General features: G+C 38.6%; 1 pseudogene; it reads right to left on the bottom strand.

Moving 5' to 3' along the window:
• Positions 1–1366: 1366 nt before the first annotated feature.
• On the bottom strand, positions 1367–7336 carry LOC134005582 (uncharacterized; annotated as a pseudogene).
• Positions 7337–8363: the final 1027 nt, after the last annotated feature.

Raw genomic sequence — 8363 nt, 5'->3', positions numbered from 1 at the left:
AAAAACTTCAAATCCATCGGGAAATGATATGACGCAGTTACATCTCACCATTATGAAGGACGGTGGCAGAATAACCCGCTGTGGCTGTCTCAATGAACGTACTGCTGATGTGCTGATATTACTTGTAATGTTTGCCTGAATAGAGCTGTTTGTTTTGTATTATAGTCAGTGTGAGTGAAGCTTGTGAACTCAGCACCATGGACAGCGCCCACCAGGCTTTAGATAACCTTTGATATTATGTTGTGGAACTGTTGGTTTTTAGTTATAAAGTGGCTTGTTGTGCTGTGTGAGATTGGTGACTGATTATATGCTTTAAATATTCCCTCTTTATTTAACACTATTTATAGAGAGACATACAGATGTAAGCTATAGTTGCTTCAGTTTCAGTGTCCTGGTGTGGTGCAGTCTAATATAGCAGAGCCATCATTAAATGTTATAAGTAACACCTGTGCTATTCCTACTATCTGCTGTGAAAAAAGACTGTTGTAAGGTAAAAGTATGACAACGTTGGTCAAGGATGGCATAGTGTGTGTGAGATGTGTTGGACTGCTCTGGGCTGAACTGCTGCTTTCACTCTTATGTCTGAATAAACTTTTCACTGTGTTCAAACTGTCTGAGCTGTTAAGGTTATTATATGTTCTAATCAGACAAATAACAGCCTGTGTGAAAGTATACATGTTTTCATGTGTTAAGGAATAGTGAAAAATGATTTTATTGTGAAGGTCCTAAAAGGACTGTACTGTGTTGTTGTTGTTGTTGTTGTTGTTGAACATGACAGTTGCCAGTAATGCAGTTGTTGGCTAATCACAAAAAAGTTGTCTTCTCGTGTAACATGAGCAACTCGTCTTTTACAGTGTGTGTGACCATAAGTGTTTGAGTGAAGGGCCTCAGAAAGCAGGACATGTATATTCATCTACTGGAGCTGATAAAGGGAACTTGTGGTGTTAGAGGCCTTAAACAAAGGGGGCAAACATCATGACTGTCTCTGACTGTGTAGAGTTTAACATCATGGAAGTCAAAATGATGAGTTGAAACACATTTTCATTGTGTAAATGTATTAGAAGAAGACAATAAGACAAATCAGTGAGTGCAGCCATGTTCAGGTTTAGTTAAAGATTCCCTCCAGACCTGTTTTAAGATGAATTTGTGTTGTTGATGTTTGCTGCAGCTCAGTGTCTTCATGTTGTTTTGTGGCTTTAGTTTACATTGTGAGAGTTAGAGAGCTGCAGACCTTTCTTCCTGTGGTTGAGACTCCTCTTTATGTTGATACACACAGTGCTGTTTGTTACCACAGCAACAAGTGTAAGAACAGACCAGTGACCAGATCAGTTTCACTCTGAGTGGCAGTTCCAGTTGTTTCCTGAGTCTATCTGGTGGCAGCATAAATCACATTTGTCTCCAGCTCTCTGTCTGATGCAGGCCCTCTTCTAGTATTAGCTTTTGGATGGAAACTCAGCGCTGCGTAGTTGAAACCATCAGAGCCCAGATTCTGTAAATAAACATATTCAGTCACTCATCTCACATAGCAAAATAAAAGCATGATGTGATAAATGAAGCAGACGGCATATGAAATAGACTTTGATCACCTCATTGTGTTGTGGATTCTGTCCCTTATTTTGAGCTGAATGGCAGAAAGAGTAAAACTGGTCGTCAGTTGTTTTAGGTTCTTCTTTTTTTAGTTTTTTAAATTAACACATAGGCAAAGACAACATTGCATTTGTAGACTTAACTTAATTGAAACCAAATTCAAGTACCTGTATAAAGTTTCCTTATGTTGACAAACAGAGCCATGATGATTATAATGAGGAAAACAGCCATCCAACTAAGATCACAGTCAACAGCGTCCTTATTAGAATAGAATAGAATAGAGTTTATTGCCATTTGCATGACCACAATACAGTACAGGCACATTGGAATTCTTGTGCGTTCTCTCACAGTCATGTTAAAAAAAGAGGCCAGTAATAAAAGAAAGTAAAAAAGGGCAGATAATAGTAGGAATTTAGCAGCTCAAAGGCTAGTGCAAGGTGAAGGAGATAAACAAGGAAGCTATATACAAATACCAAAACATGTACAATAAATAATAATATACATCCTATATAAGACAGTGAACAGTATAAAAAATAAAAATAAATATGTATCAAAATATGATAAATATTATGAGTGTGGTGTTTGAAAAGGAAAAAAATCTTATTTCACATTATTTCTTGCATAATTATATATTGCACATGTTGAGGAAGAGTTGGTTATATTGCACGTTCTGTGTATGTGGGGGCAGGTAGTGTCAGTGAGGAGTGAGGTGTTCCCATCCCTCAATGTCCTGTGCCACTAGCCTGACAGTGGCTGGGAAGAAGCTGTTTTGGAAGCGGGCCCTGTGAGTTTTGATGCTCACAGGCCTACGATGTCTCAGGTTGTAGCCTGACTCAACCCATTTGAAAAAGGAATGTGCTGGGTGATGTTTGTCCCTGAGGATACCCTGTTCTTTCCTCCTGCAGCGCTGGGTGTATATGGTGTCCATGGAGGGGAGATCAGAGCAGATAATCCTCTCTGGTGTTACCGTACCGCACTGTGATACCACTGGTGAAGATGCTCTCACCAGAAGTGTTTATTCCATCAATCACTTCTACAAGAGAAATGATTGAAATCAAACTTTTTGTACAATGTTTTACGTGTCTTTATTTTGACATAAATCTGTTTATTTTCAATGAAAAGACAGAAAAGAGTCTTACATTGAACCTTTAAATATGTTGCACTGACAATAACTAGATTTCCACCTGTGAAAACTCCACAGAAATACAGTCCAGAATGAGATACATCCACTTGTGTAATCTTGAGAAAGAGGGTGGTGGTGTTGGACATCATATTAAATTTGCCATTTTGAAATCCATCACATAATGAAGCATTGGCATCAGTGGTGGTCATAGAGGAGATGCAGCTGGAGTTGGATCTGTCAGCTAGTTTGAACCAGTATATGTGAGTGGGAAGAGAGAAGTGTTACTTGTTGAGCAGGCTGAACCTCCACAGTGTAAAACTCAGAAACAGAGACCGCAAGACAACCTGAAACAAGTCAGTTATTCATAGGCTAAGTAAACAATACACATGATGTTATTAAAGCTGCAGTTGGTAAGGCTACTGTAGCTCCACAAAATGTATATTAGCATGATTTTATTTATTTGGATTATATTTGTCATTATAATGCTTAGTCAATAGAAGCTAATATATGATTGTATTGGGTTTGGGCATTGTCATGGTATTACAGTATACCACCGTATTTTAAAAGTTCAGTACTGTAATAAACATACACTCGTTTTTCTATTAAAATGACACAGATGTGCTCTATTAATGTGACGTCTTGTAGTTCAAAACGTCTGCCACCAGAGATCAGTCAGGCTTAAAATAAACACCCTTAGGAACAGACAGTCTAGCTGAGAAAGATGGTAAGGGCAGGTGGATATAGAAGGCTTGGCCCCTGAACCTGTTTATGAATATTTGAATACTGTAGCTGAGCAGACTCTGCAATGTGTTTTTATTTATTTGGTACTCATGTTAACTCACACTACATTTTTAAAATGTCCTTTTAGCAACTTATGCTCACAGCCACAACATGGTGCTTACACTGAAGATGAGCATGGCACTCCTGGTTGATTGTCCAGTGATAACTATGAATGGAAAGTAAGAACAAAGGAAAATGCAAACAACATGATCTCTTCTGCAGTGAAGTTCAGTAACATCTTTCTCAATTGTGATTAAGACTAAATTTTCATCCACAATTTGTAAAATTCTACTCTAACAATATCAAATTAATCTCACTGCAGTTATAATGGGTCTTTTGACAGCAGCCCTTTGTAAACTGCAGAAAGCAGTAACTTACAATTCCACAGACAATAACTCACCACAAATCCAACCGTTTGTCTGAGAGCCAGATTGTTGATTGTTCAGGTAATTAAGTTTTAACCTCAAACTGCACCTCAAAGGACAATCCATCTGCCAAAAATGTGTCCTGATTCTACAATTGGTTAAAAATCCATCCAGGTTAATTCATTTCAATCATGACATCATCATGATTGACAGCTGTAAAAGACCGTTGCTCTCAAAAGTCCATCAGACATGGCAGATGTGACCAGGGGCATAGGAATGTTTCTGACATTGGGGGGGACCAAAAAAGGGCTTTTTCATTGGTCATTTAAGTGTGTCTGATTAGCGGTTAATTTGCATACAGAGGTCTATAAAAGCTTCACACACACAAAAAGTTTCCTTTCCGGTGGCATTCAGAAGAATGAAATGTGGGTGGGACACTTGGGTGGGGTCTGGGGGTCCTCCCCCAGAAAATGTTTAACAGAGTAGATGTCATTTCCTGTATTCTGGTGCCTTTTAACAGGTGTTTTGACACTTTGATCTGACTATACTGTGAGCAAAATGATGGGTACATTTTATAATTACATCCACAGGAAGTGTTTGGCCCCAGACCACATGTTAGATGTTATTAAAAGGCTAAAAGTATAGAAATGTATAAATGTATATGTCACAGCTGTGACATGTGGATTCATTTAATCTCTGGTAGGGATGTCCCGATCCAGCTTTTTGCACTTCCGATCCGATACCGATAATGTAGCTTTTAGCATAGGCCGATACCGATACCGGCCGATCCAAGCATGTATTAAAGATTAAAGATATTTACTTATTTTGTTGTTATACTCATGTTAAAAAGGGTTTTACTCTTAAGAACAACTAGCCAACTTAATTAGGTTAGTTTGAATAATCCACAATGGTTGGTAATGAGAAGCTGACCTGTTTATTCTTAACAGGGTTAAATAAGCACAAAATAGACAAAATAATAAATAGTCAATTAACCACACAAACTGAATTGGCATCAGTGCTCTGCTCTTGAACAACAAGAGTGTAAACCAAGGCTTAAAAAGCCATCAGTGCAAACAATATTGTAAACTGTATGAAAAAAGCAAAACACACAAAAAAGCTGAGTAGAAAATAAATAGTGGGATGCTGGACAGGTCGCTAGGTGTGCTGAAAAACGCGGACCGGATTTGGGGGGAAAAGCTCAAAAAAACTGGAATGGATTACCTACATCGGTGCGCTGGAAAACACGGACCGGAGTTTTGAAAACAAACTGGATCGGGAGTCCGGATCGGGATTTTCCCGTGCAGGCCGATCCGATATTGATATGCATTTTTTTGCTAATATCGGCGGCCAATCCGATCCAAATATCGGATCGGGACATCCCTAATCTCTGGAGTAATATACAGGTGAGATAGTCATTTGCAAATTCCAATTTTTTTGGTGGTCTATGCCTTTACAAATAAATGACAATGAATGTAAGGGTCCATTGTTGATTTACAGTTTGAAAGTGAGCATAGCATAAAATGGTTCACCAGGGAATAGTATGATATTAAGTTATCAAATGTTCAAATAAATGATGCTGACTTAATTGGTCATACAGGACACCTTGACTGAAATGTTTTACATTCAATAATCCCATTGACAAATTATTCTAAACTGTCAAATTCTTTTTATCACTCACCACATCAAAGGATCCCTACACTGTCCCTGCATCCTGAACCTGTCTCTGACTCACTCTCATGCACCTAGATGTCAGGAGAGGTGGTGGAGTGATCATTATTTAGTGAGCAATATCTATTGCTATTTGTATCTATCTACAAATTATACTGAATATAAATACTGAATGTAAATACAGCTGACTGTAAAGTCCCAGTCTATGAAAGTGGAAATTCACCCAAAGCCCTCAGCAGCAGACCAAAGATTGCTCCTCAAAAAGTAGAATATTTGTCAGTTTTATGAACCAGTGTATAAATGAGACAGCCAGGCTTTTATTAGTCAGCTCCTGTCCATAAGAGACTCAGGTGTAGTTAGCTGAAGTTAACAGATTTCTACCAGTGATGACTTTACTCTTCTTTATGTCCAAACATCAAACCAAGAGACTGTCAGCCAAAAATAGACCAGTCTTCTCTACACTAACACTCAAAAAAAAACTAACCACTCTACTCATCTTTTCACTATTTTAATAACGTTGCATCTAACTGAACAGTCTGTGTAGAGACTTTGTCACAGAAACATAAAGGTGCCGAAATACTAATATTTAATTTCAGTAAGTTAATAATATCCTGAACATGTAGTTACCTGTGACAGTGTGCTTCCCGGTGCTTCCCGGTTTTCTGTGCATCAACCGAGCGTCAGCAGCTGTGTGTAGTGCAGTCCTGCCCTTGGTCACACAGACATGAGCAGCACACAGCAGAGGAGAGAGACAGAAGTAGGGAATCACTGAAGTACATAAAAAACAGCAATGTAACATGGTCACTATGTTTTTATAGAGTCCTGACCTCACATCCTGCACACTGTTATTGGCTGAGAGCTACACACACACTGCCAAATGGTTGAAGCCTACAATTGTAATAAACACAGCAAAATAATAAGAAAATACAGACAGAGAGCAAAGTGTCTGTAGATAAATACACTCACTATTAGTGAGTCATAAGAGATGATTGAGAGGGATTACTTTTATATGACTCTGGAAAATCCTGCATAGTATATCTTTAAATATATTGCATTGACTGTTTTTTGTGTGTCTGTTTATGTCAAATCAACAAAAATTGACCTCAGTATCAGATAAATTCAGAGACCTGATTTGTAATGAAGTGTAGATGTTGGATGTCATTTCAAATGTTCCACTTTGACTCCTATTACAGAAAGAAGCAGGCTCAATATAATTGTAGAGAGAGGAAACAGCAGGGCTTGGTTCTGTTGAGCAGTATAAAGCAGACTATCTGAGAGGGAGAAGTGGAAAAGTTGGAGCACAGCAGTGTGACTTCTTCACCAAGCCGGACCTCCACAGTGTGGAACTCAGAGGTTGAGACAGAGATCCAGCCTGAAACACACAGCAGAGACAAAATGAGATAGAATCCTCCACTGATAAACAACAAACACAAGAGTTCCTCTAATCATTTGTTCTAGGAGAGAGGTTTGATGAAAGAGGAAGGTGTGTTTTTCTACCACTCACTCATAGTGCTCCACTATTGTAGCAGAATAAATAACAACATGAGAGCTGAGCTGGTTGTAGTGCACATGGTGTGAATGTGTGAGGACTGGTGTGAACAGATTAGAGTTTGTGACAGGCAAAGGTGGTGATATTTTGGGTTGAAGTGTTGAGAACAGACGACTGAGAACAAAGTGTATTTGTGAGGAAACACTTCTCATTTTGACCTGTATATCCCCGCTTTGTACCAAACTCTACACTGTTACACTATTAGTCATCATACTATTGTTTAATTTTGCAGTTGGTGCTGTTGTATACTCACATGTCCTCCATGTTTACTTGCTGTCTTGGTAAAGTCAGTTATACTAGATTTTCTCTTGAATCATCAAAGACTATTAGTCATCAGGAAGCTTAAAAGACTCCATGTTGCCTCCTGTCTCCTGCTACTGTTGTACCAGAGCATTATTTAGCCCATCCTATTGTACTGTTCCACCTGCTTCTTTAACATGTTATCTCTTACCAACTGGAACAAAGTCACACACAAAACTAACACTGCTGCCAGGATAATTGATCTCCCCACACCCAACCTCACAGAATTAAATAATAAAGCTATTGCATGCATTGCAATCTCAATAGCACATGACATCACACAGCCACTCAGTCACCACCTTACTGTAATAACATTCATTTGCTGGTAGAGAGCATTGAGGTACAGTAGAGCTCACTGATTTGTGCAGTCATAGTCAGTTTAAACAGCAGACCTCACTGAACAGGTCTGAGTGTGTGCTGCTGTCTGTCATCTTATGTTGTTATTATTGTTGTATTGCTGTTATTGTGTGCTGTTGTATGAAATGTTATCTGATATTTACAATACTAGTAAAGTTAGTAAAGTCAACACTTTCTGGCAACAATAGGCAGTAAATAGCTCTCTGTGTTATACTTCATAGTTCAGTTACTGTAGTCTGTACAGAAGGTGATGGTTGAGGGTTGATGGTTTTAATAGTGTGTGGTTTCACAGCAGAGAGATTAAGGACAGTCTTACTGTGGCTTTTTTTGGGCTGGTTCACATATCACTTTGACCACAATGGAAAATGACAGGGGGAGGGTTCACAGGACTTGTTGCATGTCTGTATATGCAGACAAACACAGTCAGCCAAAACAGCTTCCCCATTTAATTTTTCATATACTTATTAACTGTGTCAGTACATAATGGAGACATTTCTAAAATTTAGAAATACTCATATTCAGCTTAATAGAGGAGAATACAGTCTTGTTGAGATTGTTGTACATTAGTAGAGATGACGAAATTAAATGTATTTTCATGACCCTTGATGTTCACCTCAGACCACACTGTGCTGTA

This window comes from Scomber scombrus, chromosome 23, assembly GCF_963691925.1.
Source record: "Scomber scombrus chromosome 23, fScoSco1.1, whole genome shotgun sequence".
In the NCBI taxonomy this organism is placed as follows: domain Eukaryota; kingdom Metazoa; phylum Chordata; class Actinopteri; order Scombriformes; family Scombridae; genus Scomber; species Scomber scombrus.
The sequence above is the reverse complement of the archived record's forward strand: the minus strand, read 5'-3'. Positions and strand labels throughout refer to the sequence as shown.